Raw genomic sequence first — 15283 nt, 5'->3', positions numbered from 1 at the left:
AGCCTCCCACCAGGTGGCCCTGTGGCCTCAGGGTTAAGTCTCACCACTAAGGCCTGAGTTATGACCCTGGTGAGGGAGCTAACCCACATATGGCACAGCAAACTTCTGTTGTTTCACCTGCTGCTCCTCTTAGCAGTGTAATTCAGTAAATCCACCTGTTCTGCTCCCCACTCTGCCTTTGGTGAATCCTCTCACCTTCTACCCCTCTGGCCTATACCCCAGCTCTTCTATGCAAAAATAAATAAAAAAGTAAAAACAACAACAACAAAGACTAGGAGGAAATACTTCCAAAGACTCACAGTGGTTGCCTGTGGATGGTGAAAATATGTAAACTTGACATTTTTCGCTTGTGGATTTTTAAAAAGCATCTTTACAAGTAAAAAGGTAGAAGTAGAAGCTAGATATGAAACCATACAACTGAAGGGTACCCAGACACCCCCAAAACTGTTAAGTGAAACAACCTATTTTGCTCACCCTGAAAGGGCCTGGCTATCTTTGCAAACAAAGGAAAAGAAAGCATACTCTTAAGATTTTTTATTTTTTTTTAAGATTTATTTATTATTGCATACCAGAACTGGGGTACAGGCCAGACATGTGGGGGATAAGAGGATTCACCAGAGTTAGGGTGGGGAACAGAACAGGCAGACTGACTGAAATACACTGCTGAGGGGAGCAGCGGGTGAAACAAGAGAGTTCTGTTGCACCATGTGGGTAGATCCCTGGACGGCCAGGGATAGAACTTGTGCTGAAGAGGCTGTGGATAGCTTCATAGTGCTGTGCTTAACCCCTTCTGCCACCAGGGAGACCCCTTAAGATCTTTAATTGGTATGAAAATTCAAAGGATATAATGAGAGAGAAGAAAGGGTTTTGAATAATAGATGTCCGATCAAATGCCAAAAACTACCCAATCCCTCGTGGGCAAATGACAAGTCAAACTGCCTTGGTCCAGAGCCGGGTGGCTGAGGCCCCAAAGCACCAGAATTAAGTCCAAGGCACATAATGGCAGGAACCGTAAGAAAAGAGGTTAGGCAGGTCCCAGGGAGCTGGTACGGAAGGAAAGACCAAATTACAAAATGTATCATATAGTCCATCATGAAATCAAGATAATGGCTGCCAAAATGCCAAAGCTACTAGGACCAAAGACAAAAAGCAGCCTTCTCCATATGGCTCTTATCTGCATGTCTCTTCTGCACAGTGTCCTTCCCTCCTTCTTCATTCCACTTTGATTTATATATCCATCTTGCTCCTTCCTCCTCCCCAGCTGTATCCCATTCAAGGAGTCCAGTTCATGACATGTTGCAAATTATAATCCAAGACAGCCCATGGGGGTGGGAAAACTGGTGCCTGTTCACTGCATTGCAATGATTCTGTCTTTCACAGAGATGCATTCCTAAAAAGAAAACAGTGTTATAATGCAGAAGGGCTGTCATATAAAATATGAATTTTCAGACATGAAAATGCTTGAGAAATTTAATGCTTAATAAAGCAAATTTAATTATTGTACAAATACAATAAATCAAAAGAAATATAATTCATCAACTGAGGTCTGAATATCTAGAATAGTGCCAGCCAACAGAACTTTCTAAAATTATGGACATATTCTATATCTATGCTCTTAGTAGGGTAGCCACAAACTTTATGTGGCTATTGAACAACTGAAATGTGACTAATGCAACTGAGAAACTTAAAGTTTTTTTATTTAACTTAATTAAAGTTTAGATAAATTAACCATGCATAACTAATGGTTACCATGTTGGACAGTACAGATGCAGAATATACAACTTGCAACAGCTTAAAAAGCCACAAACTCATGTGATTTGTCACTTTTTTCATTATTTTAGTATTTTTTTAGTACATCCAGTAAAAACAAGTTCTACTGTAACATCAGTTCAGTTGTTCAGTGATCTTTAAGAGGGGTGGAGGAGGAAACAATCTACTCCAACTTCATCATCAACGGTACATATTTCTTTAACATAAACCACCCTCACCATAATAAAGTTTCCCTACCTCAGCACCACTGACATTGTGAAAGACAGGCATTTGTGGAGCCATTTTGAAAATAGAGCCAGGAAGCCATTACAGAGAAATTGCATTTCCTGCCTCATTTGAGCTAGGTGAAAAATCTTTGAACTGAGGGCCTTCCTGGTGGCACAGGGGTTAAAGTCTCAGCTTATCAAGCTATTGCCCGTCACTGAGGCCAGGGAGCTAACCCACATGGCACAGCAGACCTCTCTTGTCTTACCCTTTGCTCCCCTCAGCTGTATATTTCAGTAGATTTGCCTCTCCTGCTCCCCACTCTGCCTGGTGAATCTTCTCACCCCCATACACTTCTGGCCTGTACCTCAGTTCTATGGATCAATAAATAAAAATAAATCTTTAAAAAATAAATAAATCTTTATAATATAAATTATATCATATTGCCACCACCCCTGCTTTCCACTCATCCTACCACCACACTTAAAACACTACAATAAGGGCCTCCCCGGTGGCGCAGCGGTTGCGCGCTGGGTTGTGAAGCTGCCCGCAGCCTCTGCGGCGCAGGTTCGATCCCCGGCAGCTCCCCGGCCACCAGAGGAGGGTCCCACATGGCGCGCAGACCTCTCCTGCCGCCCGCTGCTCCCCTCAGCAGTGTGCCTCGGTCCTTCTGCCTGCTCTGCTCCCCGCTCTGGCTCTGGTGAATTCTCTCACCCTCCGCGCTTCTGACTGTATCCAGTGCTTGTATAAATAAATAAATAAATCTTAAAAAAAATTTAAAAAAAAAAAAACACTACAATAAATGATCTTTACCTTAGATTGCAATCCAAATTTGTACAATGTTGGGTCAGCAACAATGTACAGGAGTCATGGAGCAGGATGTAGGAAGCAGGATGCTGCTTAAAGAGCAAGATCCTGGCCTTTTTATTGACAGATCAAAGAGAAAAGAGTGGGTCAAACTGAAATATGATTATGTTATTTAGGGCTTTAGGGAGGGCAATTCCGATGATCAGGTATATCATACTCCTGATTCCATCCTTATTAACAAGGCTTTCCACAAATCACTATCTGGGATGATACTGATCATCAGTCAGTCCCCTTCCCCCTCTCCTCTCTTCCCCCTTGCATCCCATCCCTTGTCATACCTTGTGATGTATACCTATTGCCCCAGGGTGATCAATGGTCCTGCTCTTGTTAACTTGAAAGGAGCCTTGTAGGGTCTGGTATGCTACATTTATCAGACTCACAGTATGCAGCACATTATCTAGGCCTGTGTATCTTTACTTCTTAGGCGATAACATGAAAAAGAAGTTTAATAATAACATATATGTGTCTTGTATATATGGGAAAGACCCTGTATGACTTCAGATGCCATCTTAAATAGTTTAGCCAAGACAGGGAGGTTGGGGAAGAAGGGAAGGCAAAGTAAAGGAGTTTAAAATCTTATTTTAAAATCTTATTTCATATCACACTTCCCTGGGTTTCCCATGTTCCCAGCAACTCTGACCCCTTTTTTTTTTTTTTTTTTTTTTTTTTTTGGTTTTATAAGCAGGTACCAACAAGCTTGTTTAGGTCTCTAGGTTTCTAAAATTCCTATTTCCTGTGTGGATCCTCAGAAGTTTCTAAGCCTGGCTCCTTCTCATACTTCATATCTCAATTCAGAAGTCACTCTCTCAAGAAGACTTCCTTGATTTTCTGATGTAATTTAATAATCCTTTGGTTTTTCTCTACCCCAGGACATCAGCAAACTTTTCTTTTAAAGGACCAGATAGTAAATATGTTCAGCTTTAACTACATAATTCTACTGCAGTAATAGGAAATCAACCATAGACAATATTTTCATGAATGGGAGTAGTTCTGTTCCAATAAAACTTTTTTTACAAAAAAGACTACAGGTCATAGTTTGCCTACTCCTCTATCACATTATCCTGTTTCATCATCTTCATCGAAATCACAGCTACCTAGAACTACTTAGTTTGTTTTCTTGGTTGTTGTCTGTCTCCTTCCCCCAGATAAGCTTCACCACTCAAAGTATCTTATAATATTAAGTCTAGGTGCCCAGTAAACATTTGTTGAATGAATAAATTAAGTAAATCACCTTTCTTTGCAATTTAAAATTTATAAAAATAATCATTTAACAATCAAATTCTCATCTTTTTCTATTTTATCATAAAATGTTTTCTCATAGATTCTTACATTTTTAGAGTTGAAAGCACAGAGATCACTAATAAGAGCCATCAATACTTCATAGAAACTTACTGAAACTGTTTTTAGATGTTTCAGAAAATTTATCCAAATTATTATGGTTTTCAATCAGATCTTTTGGTATAATTTTATACATAATACATCTATGCCTTTTTTTTTTTTTAAACTTTTTTTTTTTTTATAGAGGCATGTTTTTATTTATTTATTTATTTATTTGTTTGTTTGTTCGTTTGTTTCGTTTATACATGCACTGGGTACAGTCAGAAGCGTGGGAGGGTGAGAGAATTCACCAGAGCCAGAGCCGGGAGCAGAGCAGGCAGAAGGACCGAAGTACACTGCTGAGGGGAGCAGCGGGCGGCAGGAGAGGTCTGCGCGCCATGTGGGACCCTCCTCTGGTGGCCGGGGAGCAGCCGGGAATCGAACCGGCGTTGCAGAGGCTGCGGGCAGCTTCACAACCCAGCGCTCAACCGCTGCGCCACCGGGGAGGCCCTATGCCTTTGTTTTTAAGGAAAATATACAAATAATGACAAACCTTAACAAAACTATAGTATTTCTAAAAGAGAGCAAGGGAGGCCTCCCTCACCAGAGCACATTCGAGATAAACCACATCCTCTTCTTATTCCATTGCCAGTTAATCTCCCAACTCCTTTCTTTGTCCGCCTGCCATTTCTTAGAATTTATACATTAGATTAGAATTAGTGCATTTCTTGCATAGATGACTATAATCAGCTTTCTACTTATTTTTGCAGATTTTATGGGGGCTGGTAGTGTTACAGGGCAGGGTGAGGAGCTCCCCAGAACCCCCAAACCTGCCTGCTGTAAGTAGGTTCTGCCATCCACTACATCAAGACAAAACATATTCTAGTGTGTAAGACCTTCAGTGGCAAGGAACTTCAATATAATTAGTGTGCAATAGAGAAGGGAAAGTATATAGTTCGAAATCAAGCACTCGAAGTTACCCATTCACTCATGGGTAAATGCCCAACCAAACAGGGTTGGCCCAAAGCAGGGCCACTGAGGCCCCTTAGCCTGCTACAAGTCTAAGGTACCTTCTGATGGGAACCCATAGGAAAGGAGCAGAAGGGACAAATGAGCAAAATCAAGATAAATGCTGCCATTGTTAACCTCCCATGGGTCTCTCACTCACATGTTTCAGTCAGTCCAGGACCAAGAAGCAAGCACACCTTGTTCAGTGTCTCTCTTCTGTTCGATGTACCTCCTCCAGGTCTCCTTGCTCTCCATCCTTCTTCCTTTTACAGTCTCCTCTCCAGCTTTCCTCCTCTCTGCTCATCTCCACCCTCCCTTGGATGGAGCAGGGAACCTGGAACCTCCCCTTTTCCTGGAGACCACCCTATTACAATTACTAGTGCTTTTAATTATCTCAGGCACATTTGAAGTCCTCCTTAGAGTGTTGGAATTAAACTGCTTATTTAATACTGAAACTTGAATAGAAGATCACTGTATAATTAGCAAGTTTTCAGACTTTAGTTTCACATGGTTACAGTTAAAGGAAGTTGTGAGGTAGCTTTTGGAATTTAGATCGAAAATGGCTCTTAAAATAGGCATTAAATACTACGGTAGTTGGTAGTTTTATTTTCTGAAGATGGAGTCAGAAAAAACTGAGAATACAAGTTAAAGGAAGAACTAACAAGATATGAACCCTACAGTTGGCCTATTCAAAAAATATTAAGTCAAAGACACAATGGAGAATTAATGTGGTCCTTCTAGGAGTTATCAAGATTAGGGAGTCCTCTTCTCTCCAGGCAAGACCAACTTTAATTTCCCTCTCAGGCCTATTTATTTATTTTGTGTTAGCTAAGAAAACATTGAATACTGTTTGTGCTCAATTTTTAATTTAGTTATTTCTAAAATATTTATTGTTTACCTCCCATGTGACAGAGGCTTCTAATGGACACTGGTGATATAAACATGACAAACAGCTGACACAATATAGGATTTTTGTGTAGGTCACAGTACTCTGTGAATCAGACTGATTTAATTCCCACCTGCTTATCACAGTAAGACTGTGTTACCCTACTGGTCAGTCACTGAGAAAAGACACTTTAGAAGAATCAATCTTATGGGGGTTTCAGAGCTCCCTCTCCCTCCAGTGCCCAGTATAGTTTCTATCTGTCCTTTCCCTGATTGCCTGATACTTGTAAAGAGGCAGCATGGGCCTATCTGATTAGGTCTGAGAAATTACTTCAGCAACAAAGAACTTCCCTATTTGGGAAGATTTTCTTTCCAGGTGTGGGATTCCCTCAGGAATCTACTACCTCATAAAAATTCCTGGGTAAAACCAACCCTGGCCTCCCTGGTGGCGCAGCGGGGTTGAGCACAGTGCTGTGCAGCTGTCCACAGCCTCTGCAGCAAGAGTTCAATTCCCGGCCGGCCAGGGAGATTCCCACATGGCCGGGCTGCTCTCTCCTGTTGCGCTCGCCACTCCCCTCAGTAGTGTATTTAAGTCAATCTGCCTGTTCTGTTCCCTGCTCTGTCTCTGGTGAATCCTCTCACCCTCCCGTGCCTCTGGCTTGTACCCCAGCTCTTGTATAAAAATAAATAACTCGTTTAAAAATTTTTTTAAATAACACCAACCCTCGATCTATACTAGCCCTTTCTCCAAATCAAGAGGCCAAGATTTGCCCTATAAAAGACTCCCTTCACTGACCTTACACCTGGGAGTCAGCCCAGAAAGAGCTGTTACTGGAAATTTAGGGTGTCTTCTGAGCCATAAGTCTCCTCTGCTCAACCAGAGGTATCCTCTGTACTCTTCTCTACTTTTGATTAGAATAAAACAATAAAGCTTAGTTTACACTTCTCTCTCCCTGTGGGCACACTAGTTCCCTTTTATCTTCCCTTTGCCAGTGGCATGTGCCACAAGTCCTGTGGAACTTCTCCTCAGTCTGGCCAACAATATCTTCTTAATATCTTGCCGCTCAGAGAGCCCCAGAATAAAACAGCCTTTTGGTTTCCTTGCTGCTTCCCAGTCTGCTGTTCAACACAAATATATATGCTGATGATTCTGTGGTTAGACGGTGGCTGTGTCCATTTCTCCACCATGATCTCCATCTATATGCTTAAATTAACACAAGTGCCTGATAGTTCCCCTCCCTCCAATTCCATATTTGCATTTCCAAAACCTTCCAGGTTTTATTTTAATGTTTCTATTTCTCTTTAAACTATCATGCTGGGCTTTTCTCTTCTAAGGAACCATCTTCTATCTTCAGGAGTCATCATCCATGGCTAGACACACTACACACTAGAACTCCTAGGACCTAAGGCTCATGCTTAACATGTTACATTCTCATTACAAGGTCTCAACTCTTTAGAGACTAAACGAAGTGAGGTTAAATAACTTGCTCAAGAGCATGCAGTGAAGGGCCTCCCTTGTGGCGCAGGCGGTTTAGCGCGGTGTTGTGAAGCTGTATGCAGCCTCTGCAGTACCGGTTCGATCCCTGCCGGCCTCAGAGCAACCCATATGGCGAGCGGACCTCTCCTGTCTTGCCGGCTGCTCCCCTCAGCAGTGTGCTTCGTCAGTCTGCCTGTTCTGTTCCCCACTGTGTCTCTGGTGGATCCTCTCACCCTCCCGCACATCTGTCCTGTACCCTGGCTCTTGTATTAATAAATCTTAAAAAAAAAAAAAAAAAAAAAAGCATGCAGTGAAAAGGAATAGATCCTATGACAAATAAGGTAAAGGTAAGGAGTTCAGATCCCAGGGTAGGGACCTAGTTTTATCCTTCCCAGTATAACACAGGTATGTTTGTGTGAAAAGCTTCTGCTCATCAGGGCACTACAAACTGTCCAAATTTGAACATGTTGTATAAATGGGTAGAAATATCCTTCAGTTTACTTTTGGAATGACATAATTTGTAAATATGAACATCACTGCATACCCAGTAAATACGAATTCACAAGCATACCCATAACCATTCTTTTTCTAATTTATCTCCTAAATATATCTCACTGTGCCTATGCTAGCGAGGCCACAACCATTTCTTCCATGAAATCCTAACTCCAACTTTAACTCCTTCAATCTACCCTCCACAATGGAGCCGGATTTTTCTAAATCAGAGCCAGTGGCCTCTGGCTGGAGCTCTAATGTCCCCATACTGCTCTAGACATAACATCCATGTTGCTCAATCCTGTTTTGGGTGGCCCTTCACCCCGTCCGCATTGCCCTTCCCCTTACCTTCACCATTTCCCTCATCAAAAGGTGAAGTTCTACTGATTAATTACACTCTGTTTTCCGGACCTATGGCTGATAGGGAATCTTGTCCTGCCTGTATCCCTCGCCGGGCATCTGCCTATAGGTCCTTCAGCTTTCAGCTCGAACCTGTGTTAAGTAGAGGAAACCTTCACCACCCCGGGTTTCAGACTAAAGCTGCAGTAAAATCACAAGCCCTTCTACCGCATTACTGCAGTCGCACCAGCCAGCACTCAGGCTGAGCCAATCTAAACTTCCTTGGGGCAGGCGCCTGCTTTGCAGGAGACCAAATCCAGACCGCCATAAGCGCACAGGGCTGGGCATGCGCAGACGGTGCTCAAAACTTTTTCCCAGAATCCTTTGCGAAGGCATTGGCCTCACAGAGGGCCGTGTTTCCGGAAAACCCGCAGAGCTGCTTACATGGTTTGGAAGATTTGCTTTCATTTGGAGTGCAAAAGACGAAATTAACCTCAAGCTTTCCCTCTGCCTCAGAAACCAAGATAATCCCCGTCTTCCAAGGGATGGTGTGTGCAAAAGGTGAGTTTGATTAATCACAGATTCAGATCATGGTGCTGTTAGAAGTTTGGAGAAGAAGAGACTTGGGAGTGAGTGGGAGGGGGGCAGGGTAGGGGCAGGAGAGGTAGCTGCTCATTGTTCTCAGTTTCAGCCACCAAGGAAGACATCGTGACACTTCTTCCTTGCTCCTGATCTCCAGTCCTCAAATTCCATTCTGTTTCCGCTTCTGGAAAGCAACTTACCAGTGTAGGTGCAAGGATCCACCCCAGGCCCTAAACCTTTGGCCTTTACCCACCAGCTCAGATGTCTTAGTTTCTTCCTTCAGACCCAGAAATCTACCTTTTTCTTGCACTCTGGCATCTTTCATTGTTAACTCATATTGAGGTTACACCTCTGGTGTCCCAGGATTGGGGGACCTACAGTTTAGTCAGGGGCTTTCAGAACCCTGCTTGGAGAGAACAATTCTGTAATTGCACCTCAGTTTCCCCATTTATATGAATACTTTTGCAGCCATCCCAGGCCACGTAGGCATATTGTCAATTCTCGCAGACATAAAGGAATTTGGGGCCTTTGATGGATCTTTGCAGTCCTTTATTTTTTTTTTTTTATAGAGGCATGTTATTTATTTATTTATTTATTTATTTGTTTTGTTTGTACATGCACTGGGTACAGTCAGAAGCGTGGGAGGGTGAGAGAATTCACCAGAGCCAGAGCGGGGAGCAGAGCAGGCAGAAGGACCGAAGTACACTGCTGAGGGGAGCAGCGGGCGGCAGGAGAGGGCTGCGCGCCATGTGGGACCCTCCTCTGGTGGCCGGGGAGCAGCCGGGGATCGAACCGGCGCTGCAGAGGCCGCGGGCAGCTTCGCAACCCAGCGCTCAACCGCTGCGCCACCGGGGAGGCCCTCTTTGCAGTCCTTTAATGCTGAGAAAGGGGACTACTAGCCCCTCTGCACAGGAAGGACAGAAACACTGAAAGACTTCAACACTGGCAGGCAACTCTACTGCCCAGCCCCCTTTACACAAACACTCCCATAGCCTCATAACCCATACATTGTTGCAAATGCAAGGCCCAGCTGTTGTTTGTTAGCTATCCCAATGGTGAAAAACAGGGTTTCAAGGTATGGGGTGTCTGTTCTGTGGAAGGGGAAAAATAGCATGATTTTAACTCATTTTCCTTACACTAGACCATTTCAACACATCCTTTCTCTTGGTCCTGAATTCATGGTATAAGGAAAATGAGTAAATCATGTTATTTTTTGCTTTCTACACAAGAGACAGCCCATACTTTGAAACACCGTTGGGACATTTAGCAAACAGTAGCTGGGCCTTGCGTTTATAACAATGTATCGGTTGTGTGGCTATGGACACTTAGTGTAGAGGGCTAGGCAGTGGAGTTGTTATTCTCCTCTCAGTGTTGCCTGCCTGCCTGCCTGCCTGCCTGCCTGCCTGCCTGCCTGCCTGCCTGCCTGCCTGCCTGCCTGCCTGCCTGCCTGCCTGCCTGCCTGCGTATACAGTTTGGCCCCATCTCAGCATTATAGGACTGCAGAATACACCAAAGTCTCTAAATTCTCTTTTAGTCTGTGAGAGCTGACAATGAACCTGTAACAGATGGCTGAATCCAAAGACTGTTACAGGTGGTGCCCCCTGGAGGGGTTGCTGGTGAGGATAAATAGCCCCAGTAAAAATGATAACAAAGTATTGGGGGGAGGGGTGAGACTCTGATAAGAAATATAAGGGACTTCAAGAAGCAGCCCCCAGAATTAAGAGTTTGGGATTCCACGTTCTGGATTTTAGTATTTTTGGCTCTTCAGTGACTCCGGGGCCAGCAATTTCTGTCCTTATTGCTCCTACCTTCCAGAGGGCTGTTATGGGCCTCTGGGGAACATGGGGAGGCTTCCAGAAGCCAACCTCAGAGAGAGAGTGTTCAGAGGCTTTGCAGGTAGCCAAGCACCCAGCTTGGCTGCTGTTATATCCTGGAAGGAAAAAGCTGGGCCAAGTGCCCAGCTTTGCTGCTGTTATATCCTGGAGGAAAAAGGGGAAGACCCAGTGCCGGGTGCCTCGGTGAGCTGCGTGAGTGTGGCCGTTTGTTGGGTCTTTCAGCTGCTTCAGCTACTGTTTTGAGAGTCTATTGTCTGGTGCTGTGCTGGGGCATCCTGGAATATCTGTGAGCATCTCCCGTTGTGTTTTCTGTTATCTTCGTGACTTGGGTCCTGGCCTGTTATGTGGCTGCCAAGTGCTTCAGGTCCACAGTAGTGGGAAGATGCCATCTTGGGAACACTTGCTTCGGGTGAGGTAAAGGACCATTTGTTGTCTCAGTAACTCTCTTTTCCCTGGTTTGTTATGTAAATCCCACTGTTGTTGTTCTCTGAACCTGAGCAGTCTTTGAAATTGTGTTCGTGGGTGAAAAACTCAGACAGTAACTGATAAACTATTTGGGCAGTGTCCCTGGCCAGTCTGGCTTGTGATGATTGCACAACATTTAGCCAGTACTGTTCACTGGGCCTTTTTCTCATCATTTGTAAAATGGAGACACTTCTTAATCAGAAGAATGGGTCCAAACCTCTTGACCCAGTAGGTCAGACTTCCCTAATGAGCACATCAACCTTTGCCTTCCACACAGAGAGGAAATCAAAAACATTTAGTGTAAGGAAAATGAATTAAGCTATTTTTTGCCTTCCACACAACAGACATACCTTCAAATGTTGTTTTCCACCCTTCAAACAACAGCTGGGCCTTCCATTTGCAACAATGTATCATTTCTATGGCTATGGGCACTTCACAGTGTACAGGGGCTAGAAGTTAAGATGCTGTCTGCATCTCTCAGTGTTAGTCTCTCAGTCTCTCTGCCTGCCTGTTATATACTGTTCCCTGTTACAGAAATAAAGGCCTGAAAATCCAGAGAGTGCCAAAATTCTCTCTTTGTCTGTGAGAACTGACAGTGAACTCACCTTGCCTGAGATGGTTGCACAACAGCGAGGCATAGGGGAGATGTCACCAACTTCTCTCCAGATACTCATGATTCAGGTCAGTTATGTGACTATTTGGCAGATACAGGAATCAAGGTCATGCTTAAGAGCTAGAAATGGAACCTAGCAGCTATTGATGTACACTGGCGGTGGTTACAGGGGGAAGTTGTGAAATGACGCTCTGTGGGGGAGGATGTAAATGAGAGGAAGGGGAAGTTGGAGGACTGGTAAAGTTTCAGTTCCACGTCTATCAGTGATTCTTGTATGATCTGGGACCCCAGTTTCTTTTTCTACATAATGTGGGAGGAAGTGGGGGGTAGCAAGAGTGGTTATTGACAACTTTTCCCTGTGTTGAAAACATTCCTCCACCAAGAAAATTAGATTATTTTAGGTTCTCATTACACCACTAGAGGTCACTATTGACTATTGGTCTAATGAATGTTTTAGTCATTTTACAGTTTAAGGGCAGCAATTAAATGGTTTTATACACATTTTTTAGAAAAAAGAAAGCAACTTCCCGGTAAAAACTTGGATGTATTCAGCACCCTAAACTCTTAAGGAAAAGGAATCTTTTAAGACAGTGGTTCACAGTTTTGTAGCATATTAGAATTTTTTATAAAGTAATGATGTCTTCTCCCTGCTTCCAGGCTTTCTAATGTTCCTGGTAAGGGATAAAATATGGGCACTTTAAAAAGCTCCCTAGTGGTTCTAATGTGCAACAAAATATGGGAACCAAAGTTTTTAAACCCTCTTCTCAGTTTTAAGAAAGTACTGTGGGACTTCCCTGGTGGCACAGGGGTTAAAGACAACACTATAAAGCTGTCGCCAGCCACTGCAACATGAGTTCGATCCCTGGCCAGGAAGCTAACGCACATGGCACAACAGACTACTGCTGTCTCTCCCGCTGTTCCACCCAGCAATGCATTTCAGTAGATCTGCCAGTTCTGCTCCCCACTCTGTCTCTGGTGACTCCTCTCACCCCCTATAGTGCAACCATCCCATACCAGGTAGGTTCATTACTGGTTCTAGTAGTTGTGTTGGTGTCTTCATGCTCTCCACTGTTTGTCCCACTCCGTGACACTCTGCCACTCCCTGCCACACACCTCCGTCCACTCCACTGCACTCCTCCATCCTCCGCACCACACCACGCTGCGCGTGCCACACCACACTGCTTGGCTGAGTGTACATGCATGGTAGGAGGGCAGCTAAGCTTGAAGCTTCCCCTTCCCCACTTACCCCACAATCCACCCCCTCAGGGTTTCCGCCATACAGTCTATATATACGAGTACATACAAGTTTCCTTTAACAAACATAAACACTGCAGCCATGGCCCACAAAAAGCAAACTGTATACATCACAATATAACTAAGTTCAGTTCTCCTAGGGGTGGAAAAATAAAGAAGTCACTGGCATCAGCAATGGGCAATCCCTCCCATCTGGCACTATGCATGCCAATTTTGTGTCTGAAGATAATATTGTAGCTGGCATCAGTCGCCTTCCAGGTCTTGAGTACCACACTCACTTTGCCAGCGAAGAGACATCAGAGGGCTCTACATGTAGCAAGAGTGGAGAACTCATAACAGGCCAGAGAGTCATCACAAATGTCCCCTTTAGAATTGCCTTCTGATCTGCCAACCCAGGGTGGGTAACAAGCACCCATGGTGGCCACTGTGTACTCACCCATGGTGTTATTTGTAAATTGGCCTCCATGTCACAACCCCAAGGGGCTATCAGAGCCACCCAGCGCTTGGGGGAGCCTTCACAGTCCAGGGCCATTCCCAGTCCACAGTCTGCCCTGGGTCTACTTCAGTTGGGGATGGCAATAAAATGTTGACCTGCTGTCCAAATCCAGGCTTTAACAAAATATCTGAAGTTTGTATCTGCAATTGAATGGGAGCAACGGCACAATGCAGCAACGCCTTCACTGGAGCCAGGTCGCCTTTCCTGCTCCTCTCATTTAGTGTTCGTAGCACGTCCCACAGATGTCGGCTCCACCTGGCCAGCGTCAAAGTGGGGGCAGTAGCTCTCAGCCCTTACTTTAGCAATCGGTTATAATGTTCTATGATCCCTGCAGCTTTGGGATTACAGGAAGTGTGAAACTTCCATTCAACACCCATGTCCTTTGCCCACTGCTTCACCCAGGCTCTGTAAAATGAGGCCCTTGGTCGCTCTCCACTACCAATGGATGTCCATATGCAGCACATAGGTGTGCCAGTGCTGCCAAAACTACCTTTTGGTCAGCATGTGGAGCAGGGTAAGCTGCCAACAACCCTGTAGCAGTGTCCACACAGGTGACTGCATACTGTTGTCTGTCGGAGCGAGGTAGTGGTCCAATGATGTAAATCTGCCAGTGTGTCAGGGTTACCTGCCCCCGCAACACCTGGCCTGTGGATGCAAAAGGCTTCTGGGGGTAAATCCTGGAACATATTACACATTGTTCACAAACAGTCTGAACACCTCTAAAGTTACAGGTAGACCCTTGAAATTTTTCTGGATTTGCATAGAGCAGAGTACATTCTGCTCCTGTGTCTACCAAGGCCAAAACTCTTTTCACGTTAGTTGGGGACCAGTGGATGGCAAGCTCCACATGTGGCCTCCGTTCCCGCCTGTCCCCTGTGGATGGGTTCCTTGGCCCTTGCCCTATTCGAAAGTGATCAGGCCATTGCCCAAGGACGGTTGGCAGCAACCAACCATCCAGGTGCAGGGCATGTGCCTGAGGCCTGAAGCTTCCAGGCTTCCCCTTAAGCAGCAGGCCTCAGGGTGTGAACCTGAGATTCTTGCAATTGCTGCTGTAATTCTAACAAATATGTATTGTGCTTCACATGTATTTTAGTGCTATCTACACCTGCTCTCACTAAATCTGTCCACATTTGGTTACGGGTAACTTTAACAGGTTCTGTCATGCCAAGAGGCTTCCTTGGCCTCCTCGGCATTCCTTTTGATTGTTCAACAATTACCCATATTCCTTTCTGAGTGTGAGCATGCTAGCTTTCGACTTCACCCAAGCTAGCTGTCAGTGTTGTGATATCATGTATTTGACGTCCCACATAGGGTGCTAGAACTGCCAGGAAGGATCCAAATGAGGATGAAGGGACAGCCTTTAATACCAAATCTCTCATCCCAGCTGTGAAATGCTCATTGTCAGGACCGTGAGTATTCACATTGAACATGTCCTGCCACATTCCCAGTCTCTCCATCTCTTGTGCCACACAAATAATCCCATCCGCCCCCAGGTCCCACAAACATAGCAGCCAGGCTGCCAAGTGTTCCCCTGGTTTCTGGTGGAACTGTTTGCCCAACTCCACCAGTTCCACCTGGGTATATGGTCGGTACGTAGTAAATTCTGTCATTTGTGGTGGTCCAGCAGCCTCAGCGCCTGGAGCCATGGGTCGCTGCCGCTTCATTTTCTGAGTCATCAC

The 15283-nt window shown here is 44.7% G+C and overlaps 1 long non-coding RNA gene across 1 annotated transcript; it reads left to right on the top strand.

Moving 5' to 3' along the window:
- Positions 1 to 8886: 8886 nt before the first annotated feature.
- Positions 8887 to 14953, top strand: LOC129146760 (uncharacterized). The gene is made up of 3 exons (XR_008553935.1): positions 8887 to 8920; positions 11776 to 11922; positions 14916 to 14953. It is a non-coding gene; the product is annotated as an uncharacterized LOC129146760 (long non-coding RNA).
- The last annotated feature ends 330 nt before the right edge of the window (positions 14954 to 15283 follow it).

This window comes from Talpa occidentalis, unplaced genomic scaffold (assembly GCF_014898055.3).
Source record: "Talpa occidentalis isolate TD23 unplaced genomic scaffold, MPIMG_talOcc4v2.1 talOcc4.4, whole genome shotgun sequence".
NCBI classification, from domain to species: domain Eukaryota; kingdom Metazoa; phylum Chordata; class Mammalia; order Eulipotyphla; family Talpidae; genus Talpa; species Talpa occidentalis.
The sequence above is the reverse complement of the archived record's forward strand: the minus strand, read 5'-3'. Positions and strand labels throughout refer to the sequence as shown.